This window comes from Camelus dromedarius, chromosome 30 (assembly GCF_036321535.1).
Source record: "Camelus dromedarius isolate mCamDro1 chromosome 30, mCamDro1.pat, whole genome shotgun sequence".
NCBI classification, from domain to species: Eukaryota; Metazoa; Chordata; class Mammalia; order Artiodactyla; family Camelidae; genus Camelus; species Camelus dromedarius.
In genome coordinates, this window is record NC_087465.1 from 24,812,654 (window position 1) to 24,829,838 (window position 17,185).

General features: G+C 35.4%; 1 non-coding gene and 2 pseudogenes across 1 annotated transcript; 1 reads left to right on the forward strand and 2 right to left on the reverse strand.

Annotated features, from left to right (window-relative positions):
- Positions 1 to 7,561, forward strand: part of LOC105103875 (otoferlin-like) — a 102,159-nt pseudogene extending 94,598 nt beyond the window's left edge.
- A 6,454-nt stretch (positions 7,562 to 14,015) lies between these two features.
- Positions 14,016 to 14,937, reverse strand: LOC116154295 (large ribosomal subunit protein P1-like; annotated as a pseudogene).
- Positions 14,938 to 16,409: 1,472 nt separating this feature from the next.
- On the reverse strand, positions 16,410 to 16,512 carry LOC116154532 (U6 spliceosomal RNA). The gene has a single exon (XR_004138507.1). It is a non-coding gene; the product is annotated as a U6 spliceosomal RNA (small nuclear RNA).
- Positions 16,513 to 17,185: the final 673 nt, after the last annotated feature.

Here is a 17,185-nt window from a genome sequence, read left to right on the forward strand (position 1 = left end):
AAATAACTCAAAATAGATTAAAGACCTAAACATAAAATTCCCAAATCATAAAAATCTTAGAAGAAAACAAAGGGGAAAGCTTTGTGACATTGACTATGGCAATGATTTCTTGGGTATGACACCAAAAGCAGAGATAACAAAAGCAAAAATGGGTAAGGGGGACCACATCAAACTAAAAATCTTGTGCTGAGCAAAGGAAATAGTCAACAGAGTGAAAAAGAGGGAGAATATTTGCAAAATATATATCTGATGAAAGGCCAGAATATATAAAGATCTTACAACTCAACAGCAGAAAAATGGGTGGAAGATTTGAATAGGAATTTCTTTAAAGGTGATATACAAATGGCTAAGCATATAGGAAAAGATCACTAATCATCTCAGAGAAATGAAAATCAAAACCAAAACAAGACAACATGTCACACACATTAGAGAGGCTACTATCAAAAAAATAAAAAACAAAACAGAAAATAAGTCATGTTCGTGAAATATGGAGAAACTGAAACCTTTGGGTATTGCTGATGGGACTGTAAAATAGTGCAGCTCCTAAGAAAACATTATGGAGGCTCTTCAAAAAATTAAAACTAGAACTACCACCTAATCCAGCAATCCCACTGCTGTGTATATATTCAAAAAAAAAAAAAAAAAAAAAAAAGAAAGAAAAGGAAAAGAGGGTCTGGAAGAGACATTTGCAGACACATGTTCGTGACAGCACTATTCACAGTAGCCAAGAGGTGAGAGTGACTCAAATGTCTATCAATAAATGAACGAACAACAAAATACCGTACACATGTCCAATGGAATATTATTCAGCGTTAGAAAGGAAGGAAACTCTGTTACCTGCTGTGACATAGATGAGCCTTAAGGACGTTATGCTAGATGAAATAAGCCAGCCACAAAAAGATAAATACTGTCTCCAAAGTAGCCAAATTCATAGAAACAGAAAGTGGAACGTGGTTACCAGAGGCTGGGGGAGGGGAAAGTGGAGCGTTGCCGTGTAATGGGGGTAGAGTTTCAGTTTTGCAAGATGAAAGCCTTCTGGGGATCTGTTTCACAACAAGGCAAATGTACCTAATACTACTAAATTGTACACATAAAAATAGTTACTCTGGTAAATGTGATACTGAGGTTTCTTTACCACAATAAAAAAAAAACAAAACAAAACTTCAAACACTTTAGAGGTGGGGGCTGAGAACTGTGCCAAATATTTCCTCTCCTAAAATTCATTTATTTAAACATATGAATGAACCGGTAAACATTTTCCTTAAAAAGCAGAACAAAAAATAATGTGAATTGGATCAATGCTTTTAACAGGTAGATATAATTACTTTCACTCTAGGAATATAAGTTTATTTGGGAAAAGTGAATAGGAACATTTTGAAAAAATAAGGAAAAAAGGCACTAGCAATACCAAAGTAGGTATAGGGAGCGATAAACTGCAAGATCCCCATGGTTTATAGAAAAGAAACAATTTAAACATATAAAAGGAGTACAGAATAAGGGACAATATATATTTCAAGCTTTCTTATAGGCTCACTGTCTATCAGGGAAAGAAAGAACTCATTACTTCTTCCGCTCTCCAGCACCTCCTCTGTTCCAAAAAATCAAAACTCACTTTATTTCTAATTAATATAATTCAACAGTATTTTTTAAAAAGCACTTTGGTTAAACTGGTACCAAATCCCCATTTTTTACATGTTTCTAAGGAAAACTCAGTTCCAAACACTGACCTAAAAACAAAGCTTTGCAACTCTTTAATTTCAGGCCAAATTTATGGATATATTTTTACTAAAACTTAAATTCAATTCCAGAGATAGTAAATATTTGGATAGTTATTATATTTGAACAAATATATATTATATGTTTCAGAAGAAAATGATTTTTCAAATACACTTACACTCAATTATTTTAATAATAAAGTTTGGCCTTTAAAAAAAGCATAATTTTAAAATGTATTCAAGTATTAAGAGTTTGTTTATATCCTTCTCTAGTTTTTACCAATAATTAAAAAAAAAAAAAAAGACGGGAATTAATTTGTTTTTTTCAGTCTTCTTCCTAATCTTGCCTTTAGAAGCACACATTAATGAGTTGTGAATTGGACACAGTGATCAAAAAGAGTGAGTGGAATAGACATACAAGTATAAAATGGGCATAAAATGGGAACAAGAGATGACTTCAATGGTTTTAACAGCTCCAAATTACTTACCATGAACTACTTCCTGATAATCTCTTCTTTAGAGTGAAATAGATGAAACCCCAAATTTATCAGACTCTTGTTTTATTTTATTGAGTTACAGTCAGTTTACAATGTTGTGTCAATTTCCAGTGTAGAACACAATTTTTCAGTTATACATGAACATGCCTATATTCATTGTCACATTTTTTTTCACTGTGAGCTACCACGATGAAAGATATTAGATGTATTTTCCTGTGCTATACAGTATAATCTTGTTTACCTATTCTACATATGCCTGTCAGTATCTACAAATTTTGAACTCCCAGTCTGTCCCTTCACACCCCCTCCCCACTGCAGACCCTTAAAAATAAACATCAGTCACTAATGAAATAAGTTGAAGGTTAACAAATGGCAAAATTCTAAATTCTAGGAAATAAAATAGCTTCCTATAACATTCTCTGAGAATTATTCTACTATAGCAATTTTTGAGTATAATTAGTACTTGAGCAACAGAAAATACATAGTAGAGAACATAAGTCACAAAAAGAGCATAACATTCCAACTCAGCAACTGAGCTCTCTGTTTGACTTGGAAGGCCTAAATTTCATTAAAAGTGCTTTGCCAGTTTAACATTCTGATTGGTTTGGTAATCATTTTCATTGAACTTTTTTATGATTTAGGAATATTAAATAATTTAAATAATTCATATCATTTTAACTTTTACTTTGAATCTATTTATTTGATATGAAATGTGAAAATGTGTTTTTCACATCTCAAAAGCCCAGTGTCGGTTATAAATGCCAATCAGTATTTTTTGTACTTTCTGGCAGCAATATTTGAAAATGGTTCTAGTTGTAAAGTTAAATCTAGTTTTGTGAGGGGCCACACAGAGGATAGGGATTAAAACTCAAAAGGTATAAGCTGAGAATCCAACCTTGAGAAGGTGTTCCTGGCATGATACTGACAAAGTGAGTTCTCCAAGTGAGTTCACTTCTCCAGGCTCCATCTTCAGAAAATTGTACTCTTGACCTAAGAATCAGGCGCAGGAAACTGTCCATAAGCCTGTTAACAGAGAAGAGAACAGAAGAGCCATTCCTGGCCTGTATCTGCTCTGTATCTGTATCTGATCACTGACCTTCATGTGGTTGTATTTACACACTAACATCCAGGCACATGCAAAAGGGCACATCCAGTGCCACTGTGTGCAAATGAGTATCATTCTGAAAGAGCAATATTGCATTTCATTAATAAGTTAATTTCAGCAAAATGGTAGATTGCCAAAGACATACTTTGGGTTTGTTTTCTTTGTATACTCTTTCACTTTTTCCTAATATGTTTCTTTAAAATTTTATATGTTGTTGGTTTTTTTTTTTACAGTACTATGACTGTAAAAAGTTACATTTTTATCTAATGAGTTTCTCACCTTTCTCTTCTGACTACATTTGCCAAGACCTAAAAAAGAAAAAAGAAAAAAAAATGCTTCCTATGAAACATTGGGAAAAACAAAACAACAGTATTTGTATGTATACACAACACTACAGGCGTTTGCTATGTGATTTTGTCACTAAAGATAAAATAACATCAATAAATATATATTAAATTTTTTTAAATTTTAAGTTAAAAAAGAAAATAAAAAAATTCACACATCCTTAGCACAGCAAAAAAAAGATAAAATAACGGCAACAAGTTCACTCAAAACAAACAAGATTCTCTTTGATGAAAAGGAGGCTCTACCTGGAGGACTTTTTTGATCAAGAAGAATATGCTTCAGAACTTAATAATTTTTCTTTTTTTCACTTTTCACAACTGTTATTTTAGCTTCTGGATATCACTGTATCAATAGATTTCTCAACTGCCTATTAGTGTTTGGATTGTAATATTATTTCTTGAAATTTGAAAATAACATAGTTAAGTACATAGATCTACATCTGTGGTTCAGAAGCAAGAGTGTTTCCTGAGGTTTAGTTTAGGTTTCAGTGATTCATGTTTCACAAGTTCAGCAGCCAAAGATGGCCACTTTTATAGCTCATTTTGAAACATCAGAATGTAAAGGTGAGCTATTAGAATTTCAAATTCAAGATTTGAGTTAAGAAAAAACAGAACTATTACAACACTTATCTATTTTAATTTTATTCCAACTGCCACATTACTACCAAATGTAAAAATATCACATCAAGGAAAAAGTTTTCCAAAAAGGCAATAAAGAAACTGAGTGATGCCACAGAGTATAATCTTTCCTACATGTGATAAGGAAATCTGATACACTCACTTAGAGCATTAAGGATGAAACAATCAGCCTGAAGTTACAGAACCCAAGTCCCAGAGTTAAGTGTGTTAGTCCACCTTATAATGAATTCACACAATAAACAGTTTTCAGTGAACTAAGACCATATGATGAAACCTATGTTCCACAAGTCTCTGGTTTGTCTGTCTGTATCACAACTTTTCTCAGAAAATACCCTACATTATCTCAACCTCTGACAGAAGCAACTGTTAAAACTCTTCTTCTTAAAAAATGGTCAGTATATTTTAGCATATGCAATTCTAAGGTGAGGTTTTCATAAAGGTATGGAGCTGACTTTATAACTATTAATCTATAGCCCACTAGAGAGTTCAACATGAGTCGCCTCTTATTAGCTACTTACTTATTTAAGCTTCTAAGAGGTTTCCCTGACTGCATGTTCATCCTCCCCACCCCATGTCCCCATTCTCAGTTAATGATCCCTACAGCTGAATTCTTTTCTGCTTTTTAAAATCTGAACTCACTCTGCTTTCAATCCTTTGATTACTCTCCAGTAGTTAGAGAATAAAATCTAAATTCCTAGCCTCATATGGAAGATCCCGATGACCTAATCTCACTTGGTAACTACCAACTAATATCACACTTGTAACTTACCATGCAGCCATATGGGCAAATAAAAATGATCCAATTAAATGTAATTGTAAATTTGATCATCATGCCTTTTTTTCAATCAATCCTTTATTTAGGTAACAAGTTGGCTATGTTCATTGCATTGTATGAAACATCACGATCTCATATTGGAAAGGTACTATCAGTACAGGGTTGGATCAGAGTGGACAGTTTGAACAATAAGCCATTTTGCATTCTTCATTCCCTATCCTGTAACAAACTGCCAAACCCAGTCAAGGGACAAATAGATTTTAACATCATCATGTAATGCACTTTTAACTTACAGGGCTAAAATCTAAAGAATAAATAAAATATGTGGTGGCAATAATTTCTTTTAGACCAAAAATCAGGTGCACAATAAATCAAATGATCAAGAAAGGTGTATTCAAATGTGTGGCTCACCAGAAACAGCCTCAGGAAAATGGTACAGAAAATACCATGAATTCTATTTCACACAGGATCAGATGATGGCTCATTTTAACTACACACAAGGGCAACATCCTGCTGAAACACAATTTAGACAGGAAAGTGTTTACAGAGCATCCACCACATGTAAACCATGTACAAATGGATGCATTCATTGCTTCTCCTATTCCAATAGCTTCTTTTAGATAAATATTTCACTCTTCATGCTCAGCATAGTTGGATACATGCAAAACTCAAAAGAATTCAAAGATTCGATGTTACTGTAAAAATAGAACTAAACTAACAGTCTTCAAGAACCTTATGTGACAGCTTCTCTGTACTGTGCCCAGTGCTATAAAATGAAAGGTTACTGAACCTATGAAAATATCTCTGTAATATTGCCTTAGATCTAAAATATATAATTTTAAATGTATTTATAGTCACTTCAGTGTGATATTCTGAGCTTTTAAAATAATGTAAACAATTTAAAATTATATTGAGTTACACAAAACTTATTTTATCTTAAAAGCTGAAAAATTAAAACTATAGAAACCCATCTGTAAAAAAATAATCACAATTTACATTATAAAGGCAAATCTCATCATTTAAAAAAATTTGCAGCAGTGAGAGGTCAAAACAAATTATAAATAGTTATAAATTAATCCATTTGGTTTCAAGAGATTTTTCTAGTTAGAGTTGAAGGATGTAGCAGATACATGCATAAAATTTGTAAAGGTTTAGAATATTATTGCCAAATACACTTTACCTTGAAGCAGGCAACATTACAATTTGGACATTATTGGAGAACCCAGTTTGATAATACAGGTAAAATTGGAAAAAAATTAAATAACAATAATAAATATAAATCCTATAGTAAATTGCTCAAATGAAATTTTAAGCCACAGAGCTACAAAAGGCTTCCAACTTGGCAAATTGTAAAAAGGAACATCTCATATAATTCTTTACCCTTATATGCTTATATGTTGTGTGTCTTGTTTTAAAAAAAAAATGTATCTTCAGAGTACAGCTAACTATATTCCCACGCACCCCAGGCATGTGTTATTTGTGTGAAATAATTCCATTGGTTTCTAGGGCTAAAAGTTCAATACAGATGTAAGCAGTATGCCTGAGGCTGGCAAAAAACACTCTAGTACAGGCAATGCTACAAGTGGCAATCATCAGAAAACACAAATATGAGCAAATGATGGGAAATGCTAGTGATTTTCTGCTCATGTCACAAAACACTGGGGATCCACAAGAATATTTTTCCCTTGTATTGAAGAAAATTGTGATTAAAAGTCCGCCCCCCCATCAATTTTCAGAATCAAAAGCATTTTAGAGGGTTTATAAAGCTACCACGGGTCTTCTAAGATTTCCACTTTCTCTATGTGGATTCAGCCTACTATAAACAGCTTCAGTAACACTGCCGCTTGCCAGCAAGACCTCCCCCAGGAAATTTGGGATATTTTCTGCAGACAAGATGATCATGACAAGGGCAAGATCAGGCATTCCTTCCTCATCGGGCTTCTCCATAACTTCTTCTAGCAGTGATTCCAAATATTTATCCAACTCTGAACCTTTTCTCACTGCTTCATCTGAAACCTTGGGGGCATTTGAAAAGTAAACTAGCACAATACTCACGTTATCTGGACTTCCCTGTATATTAAAGAAAGAAAAAGAAAAACGGGAGAGGGAGGGAGGCGAGGTCTGGGGCGTCCGCTTGCGCCCGCCACAGAGCCCCCCGCTGCACTCAGCCCGGGCTTCCAACGGAGGCGCGACCCCGCCTCAGCCCCGCTTCCCCTTCGGGGTCCCGGCTGCGGCCTCCGCCGCCTCCAGGGCTGTTCACGCCGTTGGGCTCCGCAAGTCGCCGCCTGCTGCAGCTGTCGCCTTCGCTCCACCCTAGAGCCCTGCCGATTTGGCCGCCGCCATCTCCTCCACCGCAGCCTCGTCCCTTTGGAGCATCTTCCAGCCACCCAACCCTGAGACAGAGACTCCTGCCGCGCCTGCGGGAAACTCCCCCGCAGCTGCTGGGGGACCAGGCGTCGGAGCACCGGCGGCTTTTCCGCCTTTGAGCAGCAGCCGCCTGACTCCTTCTGGGGCCCCCTCCCAGCTCCCTCCATCATGCCTTATTTTCAGCTTAGAAATTCCATCACTCTTCTGTGCACTTGCAACCCCTTCAATTCTGAATTTCAGTTCCTTCGTGACACCTTCCTTGACTCACCAAGGCACATTCTGTCTCACTCACTTGCAATCATTTGTGTCTATGAACTTAACCCAGCCCTAAACTTTGTAATTTCATTGACAGTCTCTCCAATATCTAATGACGTCTCAATAAATAATTAGCAACAAATATGTTATGAGCAAATAAAGAGATCGATACTGTTAATCACAGGAAAATTCTGAGGAATTCAATGTTTATAACTTAAAGCTGGCCATAAATATGGAAATAAGGACACATTTCTACTTTGCGTATTCTTGAAATACGCACAACCTTACAGGATTTTCCTTTTGGTAATGAAATGTACTGATCTTTATGAAATTTTGAGAAGTAAAGCAAATAAGAAGCTTCAAATGAGGTGATTATCACACATCAACTGTCAGAGAAAATTAAATTTTAATTATATATTTACTGAACTACTGAAACAAATGAAAACATTCTTACAAACTTTTCTTTTTTTATTTTTCTTATAAACTTGTTTTTATGGTAGTAAAGTTGAAGGAGAAATCTCGAGAAAATATTTGGATTATCATGGAAATGACTCACACACTCACTCATGGAATTTTCTCCAGAATTGTTCCTGGTATAATATAGATTCCTATGGAGGGAGCACATTTTGTGGCAAACCCTGGACCCTTTCTAAATTCCTACAATATGAATTATAGAACTAAGTATAGAAAATACTTTTTAAAATTTAATAATATTAATTTATGGTTCAATAACCTACATCTATTCTTGGAAAGCACAGAAACTTAGATATAAAACAGCTAAATCTTAAGAAAAAAAGGAAGTCTAAAAAATGTATAAGATTATTTGATCTGCAGGAAAAAATTAAAAGTTAACACCATAGTGGGCACTTTTTAACTAAGCAAAATGTTGATCTACAATATCAACAAAATCAAGGGGAGGGTATAGCTTAAGTGGTAGAGTGCATGCCTGGCATGCATGATGTTCTGGGTTCAATTCCCAGTACCTCCTCTAAAAATAAATAAACCTAACTACCTCCCCGCTTCTGCCAAAACAAAATAATTAAATAATATGCAATATCAACAAAATCAGATTATATTTTTAAAGAAGAAGTTAAATGATAAATAGTGCAATTCTATTAAAAGATATTCAGTCAACCTTAAACCCAACACATTCTGAAGTCTCTCACCTGGCCGGATGTTTTCTCTTATGATAGTTACATGGTTATCCTGATCTGGCCGTGTGTGTTCATGCCAAAAAGCCTATCACACGGTCCAATTCATGAACAACAATTCCTAATTTATCACAGTTCTTACCAGTAGAGATCGCCTGAGGCCCATTTCCCTGCTGACCTACAAAGGAGCAGCATCTGGAATAAAGCAGAAAGTGCACATAGTGGAGGACAAGAAGATGCCAAGTGAATTACAATAGGGTGAAACTTTAATAAATAATTCTGATGAACTATAAAGTCCAACACATTCAGAGGCAGAACAGTTTTTCATGAATAAATAGAGCTGATTTCTAGTAATCCTGGTAAATTTATGTACAATAAGAATCTCTGAATGATCAATTGAAGTACTTTTGTATTAATTGTATATTAGAAGATGTGCCTTAAATCATTTTTAGGAGTATTCAGAATATAAATCAGAAAATAATATACTTACGATAATTAATGTCTACTATACATATGGTTAAACTCAAGACATCAACGAACATTTATTTCTAATATAGTTTTTATTCTCACAACCCATGTAAATAATTTAGGTAACTATTTGTCAGTATGGTTACCTGGCAGTAACCCATTATTTCAGTATTAAATATAAGCACAAACTTTATTTTTCCTCTTTGAGAAAACCAGAATCAAATTTGTAAAAGGTGTTGTTAACTTAATTAAAAGTGGAATTACTTTTCCTGCTCATGGAAGAATTTCCTTAAAGAAAACTTTTTAAAGAAGTCAAGCAAGGAAAGTTAGTTTCAAAAGGTGAATTAACTAGGGTTAATGGTTGGTGGAGAAAAATCAACAACTGGTAGAATTATGAGACTTATGAGACTGTGTCAAATCATCAGGCAAATGTGATAGTGTGACAGTCCATTTCACCTTCTGCAAGAATCTCTTGGGCTGTCAGAATGTGAAACATCCAGAGTGTCTTCCTGCAAATTTTCCTCCACTTATTGATACTTATATTTACTCAGTGATGTCTTTCTATGCACAGTACAGAAGTTCCATTTACTCATTTTGTGTCTGTGTGCATGTGTGCACATGTGTCAGTGCACAAGAGTGTGCACACATGTCAAGGGTGGACACATGGGGACACTCACTCTAAAATAAGTTTTAAATGGTATAATAATATAGTAATTACAATCACAATTATAAATAAAATTAGGCCTAAAACTTCAATAATTAGGGTTTACCTTAAAATAGCTTATCTAAAAGCCACCCCTGTAGACAGCAATAGAGGGCAGTAAATAACTGGTCCTGAATAGATGGGAATCATCATGGCATTAGCCACCAAACACCTCTTCTAATGCACTAAGTTGGAAGAGAAAATTGCCCAAAATGAATTGCCCAAATGATTAAAGTGAATTTCACTGATTTCATTTTTCAGAGCAAGCACATTTGGGTAGTCCTGCAAATTGTTCACAAATACAAATATTTGTCATTCCAGTTATTTCCTTAGGCTTTAAATGCCTAAGCATTTTAACCTATACCATGCCAATTTGAAAAAGTAATTTGATTTATTATTTATGAATCTATTATAATGGTTAATTAAACTTAATAAATCAATAATAGAAAGAAAACTGAGGTAACTGGTAGGGAAAAATAGGGGATTATACTTTTGCTCCCAGGTAGATTTTTTAATAGCACATTTTAATGTATACATACATGGTTACTGATTACATACTGAAATAGTAAAGTATTAGATGCAGCAAAACCCCACATTTGCAAACTTTGGAGAGATTTAATTGGAAATATTTCCTACCATAAAGCAATAGTAATAAAACTGAAATACCTGATTATATGGCAACTGAATGACCCACACTGAGTCATTCTTGATGCTTATATGCAAAAAAGAAAGTACTTTGTAAAATTCAGGAGATAGTCAAGCAATATGGGTGGTTCATTTAACCTAAAACATCTTTCATTAGCATTTTACCCATAGCAGTTTCCAATGACGGGGTTTCATAATGGAAAGCAAAAATACATCTCACACTGACTTTTACAATGGTCCTGTGAAAAAAGAAAAATGTGGTGGTTTGAGTTCTGATATACTTCAGGTCTAGGGACAGACAAATTCTAGATGCTCAAATGACTACAAAACTAAATACACGTACATACAATTACATCTGGAGTGACAGGGCAGTACACACAACTTAGAAAAACATGGCTTAAGCATGTCTAGGTATTATCTTGGTTTCTTTCTAATGTCATCCAGTTTGATGCTGTTTTCGTGTATATGGCTTTTGATTTTTTGTTTCTAATTTGAGTGTTGCTTTGAAAGCTTGGCCATTATAAGATCAATCTGCCCTCTCAAGAAAAACTTTCACCATCTTTAGAGAAGCCTCACTTCTCCCTAAGCCACAGAGAGTAACTGAGTAATCCATAACCTGTCATTCCCTACTTTGGCCTCAGATTGGTGGATCAAAGCCTGTAAACATAAAGAAAGTTGCCTATAAGCATAAAGCTGCCCTCCCCACAGCAGTCTTTTCTCAGCACAGAGATAATTTCTAAATTGTAAAGTCAGGTGATGCCACTTCTGTGCTCAATATTCTCTGATGAGTGTGTGGTAAACTGTGTCTTTGTTCAAAAATATTCATCACCACTCTCTAGGAGACAATTATATCTCCCTTCCCTACTAGGTTTGGTCATGTGACTTGCCCTGGACAATGCCGTGTGAGCACAAACTGTGTCATTTCTGGAGGGAATCTGTAAGAGCAAATATGGTTGGGCATATTGTCTCTCTTCTGTCTGCTACAACTGCAATGTTTCAGATAGAGGCTACTCCATCAGATTGGATACCAGAGTGATGACTGTGGAGTGAGCTACAGCCAACAAGTGACAGATATGCAGTAAGAGTAAGGAGTGTTTGCTGCTCGAGCCACTAAGATTTGGGAGTTGTTTGTTACCACAGCATAAATCACCAAAGCAGACTGATACAGGCTATTTTGCTCAGAGGAAAATCCAAAGTATCTATAGAATAACTATTCAGATCTTACACAATCCTCACATACAAATTTATCTCACCATATAGCTCTCATCTCTTATTATCATCCCAGCCAAGAAGTTTCCTTGCTGTGCTCTGAACACGCAGACATACTCTTGCCTCAGATACTGCCTACTTCCTCTGGTAGGAACTCCGTTTCTCAGATATCCAGATGGCTTGTTCCTGCTTTCAAGTTTTGTGCAAATGCCCTTCCATCCCACTTACATGATCTTCCTTTTTGCCCTAGACTTTATTGTCTATTAATACATTTTATATTTCAATATTTCTGTGGGGGGGTTGCCCCCCCCCAGAATATAGGCTTTTTGTATGCAGAAAAATTACCTGTTTTGCTCACTGCTATAACTCTAGCTCCTAGAGGATAGCCTGGCACGTAACACAGCTCCTTCGATACACAGAACAGATTACTTGTTGCCAGAGGCAAGGGCTAGGGGTGGGTGACATGGGCAAAGGTGGTCAAAAGGTACAGACTTCTAGTTATACAATAAGTAATTTCTGAGGATGTAATGTGTAAGTTAACAATACCATATCACACATTTGAAAGTTGCTAAGAGAGCAGATCTTATAAGTTCTCATCAAAGAAAATAAAAATGTGTAACCACATATGGTGATGGATGCTAACTAAGCTTATTGTGGTGATCATTTCACAATATATACAAATCTCAAATCATCATGTTATACACCTAAAACAGTACAATGTTATATGTCAATTGTATCTAAGTAAAACTGGGAAAGAATTTAAAAAATAAAAAGTCCAAAAAATTCAGTAAGTAAGTATTTATTGAAAGAACAGAACTCCTTGACTCAAGGTTTGGTGTATCTTCACACTGCAGAGTGATTTCCTATTGCAAATGATTGGAACACACTCTGGCATCCTAATATTCCTGTGCTGATGGGATCTTCTGTTGTTCAATGTGTCTAAAGCAATAAAATCAGCTTGTAAGCTTTGCCTCCAAAAGAAAGAAAAGGAGAGAAAGGAAAGAAAGAAAGAGAGAGAGAAAGAAAGAGAGAGAGAAAGAGAGAGAGAAAGAAAGAAAGAAAGAAAGAAAGAGAGAAAGAAAGAGAGAAAGAGAAAGAAAGAAAGAAAGAAGGAAAGATAGAAGGAAAGAAAGAAAGAAAGAAAGAAAAAGAAAGAAAGAAAGAAAGAAAGAAAGAAAGGAGTTCCTAAGTGTAGGACACAGCTAAGACTCCAGTAACAAGTGGCAAGCATCCAAAGAAGCGGTGGAAATGCTTGTGGTGAGGGGTTCAATAGGTTCTTGCTGAGATTCCTCCTTTAGCCTGGCTCTCCACTTTTTCTATTAGTGTAATTCTATAAATTCCTTCCAAAAGTCTATTTTTTTCTGCTTAAGTTAGCTGTCCCTGTTGTTTGAGAACAAGAACGCTGGCTAGCACATTTCCTCTGCCTAACTATAACCCCCTTGCAGAGAAAAAACAACTCACATTCAACTTTATTGTCCCTAAAGTTAGTGCATTTAAGTGGCACAAAATGAAAATTCAATAGGAAGGGATGAATAAGTGACTATTGTCATAATCTGAATAATCAAACTGACCAAAATTAAATATAATTAAAGCACACGAAATCAAGAAAATAAGTTAACTCCAAGTTTATTTGTTTGGCAATCGTTAAAAATGAGCATATAATAGATGAAGGTAGAAGATTCAGTTACATAACTCTCTGACTTATAAAGAATAAAGTCAAACAACTCCTATTGTAAAATGGTCTCACATCTTGTTTAATTATAATTAATAATCTTGTAAAATAAATAAATGCCACTGAAGATAATATATAGTCATTAAAAATAGTTATAGCTCAGTTAAAACCTTTTGCCAATATAAAGGGTTAAAGCCTATGTCTCATTATGGATGGATCAAAGATATATATATATATATACACACCTAGAAATATGCATGTGAATATATATATACACATATACACAAACATAATGTACAGTTATAATGTGGCTTAAAACAGGAAATATAGTGGAACTAAATGGCCAAAAGTTCTGAATTCTACTTTTTGCATTTTAAAATTTTATTATTTTCCCACCTATCAAAAACCTGCTATGGAATTAAATACCCAATATATATATTGAATAAAAATTGTAGCAAAATAAGGTGGGAAATGTAATGCTCTGAATAATAGAAATGATTCTATATTTAATAATTCCTCCCATAAGTATGGAGATTATTTTAGCTTTTACTTAAAAAAAAAAAAAAACGGCAAGAGCTACAAGTTGTCTGACTTAGTGGGTAAGCTCAATGCAACTGACGATAGTGAGAGGAAGTGGTAAAAGCATTTTTCCTCCAGGTCAAAGCTAGAAACAGAACTGATAAATATCACCATCCGTATCAATGGCACCATCTTACCGCTTCTCCACATTCAGTGGAGAGATACACTAGGTGTTGTTAAATGTGATTCGTTATATGCCACAGCTCTTATAAGAAAAAGACTGAATACTAATTCCAATAGAGTGTTAAGTGGCTTAAAATCTCTTATTCTTTTTTCTTTCTTTTTTTTTTAAGAGCTCAGCTTTTTATTGGATGTGTTCCTACAGAGGTTTAGTCAAAAAGAACAAAGCTCATGTCGTCATCAGACTCCTCGGACTCTTCTTTCTTCCACTTTTTTCTCCTCAGCTGGGGCGGCGGCGGCGGCGGCGGCGGCTCCTCCTCCTGCCGGGACAGCCCCGGCGGCGGGGGCGGGCCCACCGGCCCCCACGTTGTAGATGAGGCTCCCGATGCTGACGTTGGCCAGAGCCTTTGCAAACAAGCCCGGCCTTAAAGGCTCGAAGTTCACTCGGCTGCTTTAATGAGGACGTTGATCTAGTCCTCCGTGACGGTCGCCTCTTCATCATGCAGGATGAGGGCCAGCAGATGCAGGCGAGCTCGGAGACCGGGGCCATGGCGCGGGAGAGCTCCAGGCGGGCGCTGCAGGGCGCGGTGCTAGTCGCCGGATGAAGTGAGGGCCTCACCCCAACGCGGCCTTAGCTCCCTCGGAAGAACCGAGCACCTTGGCGGCAGCTGAGGAAAGAGAAAATCTATCTTATTCTAGATGGCCCTCAGTATTTTGTGCAATATCAACACTCAAAACCTTTAATAATTTAAATTAATTTTAATGAGGTGTAAATACAGCATTATTATAGCAAAAAGATGAAATAATTGTTTCATGAAATTGTAGCCAATAATGGTAATTTCAAATTAAATTTAGAAATCATGAGATGATAGGAATGATTAGTGAGCCAAAGGTCAATTCCTATAAAAAGCATAATCCTTCTTATCATTGAAAAATATAACACAGGGCAAATCTGACGTGAAAAGTGAGCACCAAAACAAATCAAAATGCAACATTATTACTATAACAGTCACAAATGTACATACAAATACTCAAAAAGTCTAATTTCAGGAATGCAACTACAGATTTCAGTATCTTTGGGCAAGTTCTAACTTCAGTTTTCACATCTCTAAAGTCGTGAAGTACATGTTCTTCAAACCCCCTTTAAATTCTTACATTATTTTATCTTAGGATTACACACAATATACATTAGCTGACGTGTAAGTTGTCAATTCCTTCCTGATCACCTACTTATAAAGCAGTATGCTGAATGTCACAAGGGACACAGAGGAAGGCTCCCTGCCCTCATCAATGGCGAAGGCAGACATTTGAACTGACAGTGAAATGGAGCTATTACAGCTGTCACAGAGCAAAGTCCCACTGTGGGAAGCTCAGAAATGGATGAGAATAAAATATGTGATAGAATTCCACTGATGAGAAAGGAAAGACTTTCAAGCAGCGAAAATGTCACAAAAACAAACATGAAGATATGACAGTAAATGGAGAAAGCTAGTTTAGCAGGATAAAACAAGTGAAATGTAAAACTTTGAAAAGACCCAAATTAATAAAAGAATATGAGTATACATATGAATTTGTTACAAACAGAATTTGGGCAATGAAATAATAAGCGGCCGGGACTTTGGGTGTATTTGTTTTACAAAATTGAAGGGTGGGAAAGAGAAAAGATGTATTGATCTGAATACATTATATATTTAGAAATATGTAAGACGATCTATATCCACTCCTACTAGATAACCAGAGGAAGGAAGGACAGTCTAGATTTGGCCTTTTAAATACTAAATATACATAAAGAACTAGGAGGGACTTCAAATGTAACCAAAATTTGTCAAGCTAAAATTAGAGTAATTCAGAAGGAAACATTGCTTAAATAAGTAATAGCTAAAAAATTATGGCACAATCCAAAAATATATAGAAAAATAATAATCTATAATTTTCCTTAATGTCACTTAGGGCCAAAATTAAAACCCATCTTTTAAAATTGAAGTTTAGTTGATTTACAATGTTGTGTTAGTTTCAGGTATATCGCATAGTGATTCAATTATACATATATATTCTTTTTCTTTTTATTATAGGCTGTTACAAGGTACTGAATATAGTCCCCTGTGCTATACAGTAGGACTCTGTTATCTACTTTATATATAATAGTATCTGCAAATCCCAAACTCCTAATTTATTAAAAAATATGGAATTTGCATGTCATCTTTGTGCAGGGACCATGCTAATTATCTGCATCTTTCCAATTTTATATATGTGCCTCTGAAGGAAGCACAAAAGCCATTACTTTTTAAGTTAAGTTAAATGTTCTGGGAAAAGGTGGTAGAAACAAAGCCAGATGTTGTAATTCTCCCAACACCTAGTGAAATATATATTTCTCCCACCACCAAAATATGTGTCACTAGGGCAAGAACTATTTCCTCCAAAGGAATTAAGCAGTTATTTTTACTTCCCTATATGAACTGTAATAGAAGGTATTCAAATATCTATAGCTGATTAGAGAAAATTTCTCTTTATAGAAGAATTTCAGCTAATAAGTGTAGAAGGAATAAAAGAAAAGAACAACATTAGAAAATCATGACTTTGCAATGAGGAGAACTTGTACAATGCAGGGACCTGGCTGTCACCACCTGAATCCACTGATCATAACAGCATCACTAAAGTGGTAGGTCCAGGCACTTGTACCCCTTGATGTAATGCAGGGTAAAGTAGACAGCACACCCTATGTTCTTAGCAAACTAAACAAAAATGGAAGCTAAATTTAAATATTCAAATGTTTAAATATGAGTTTCAATTAACTGGAAATACAGAGAGAAAAGCATGAAAATTTTCACAATGAAAAATCTTTTAAAGTATCCATCATTGTTTGGAGAACTGCTGTTACTGTAACTTGGCTAGATTATGGGATTTGTGGAGACATGTGGGAGCAGAAGTGGCAGGTGGAAGC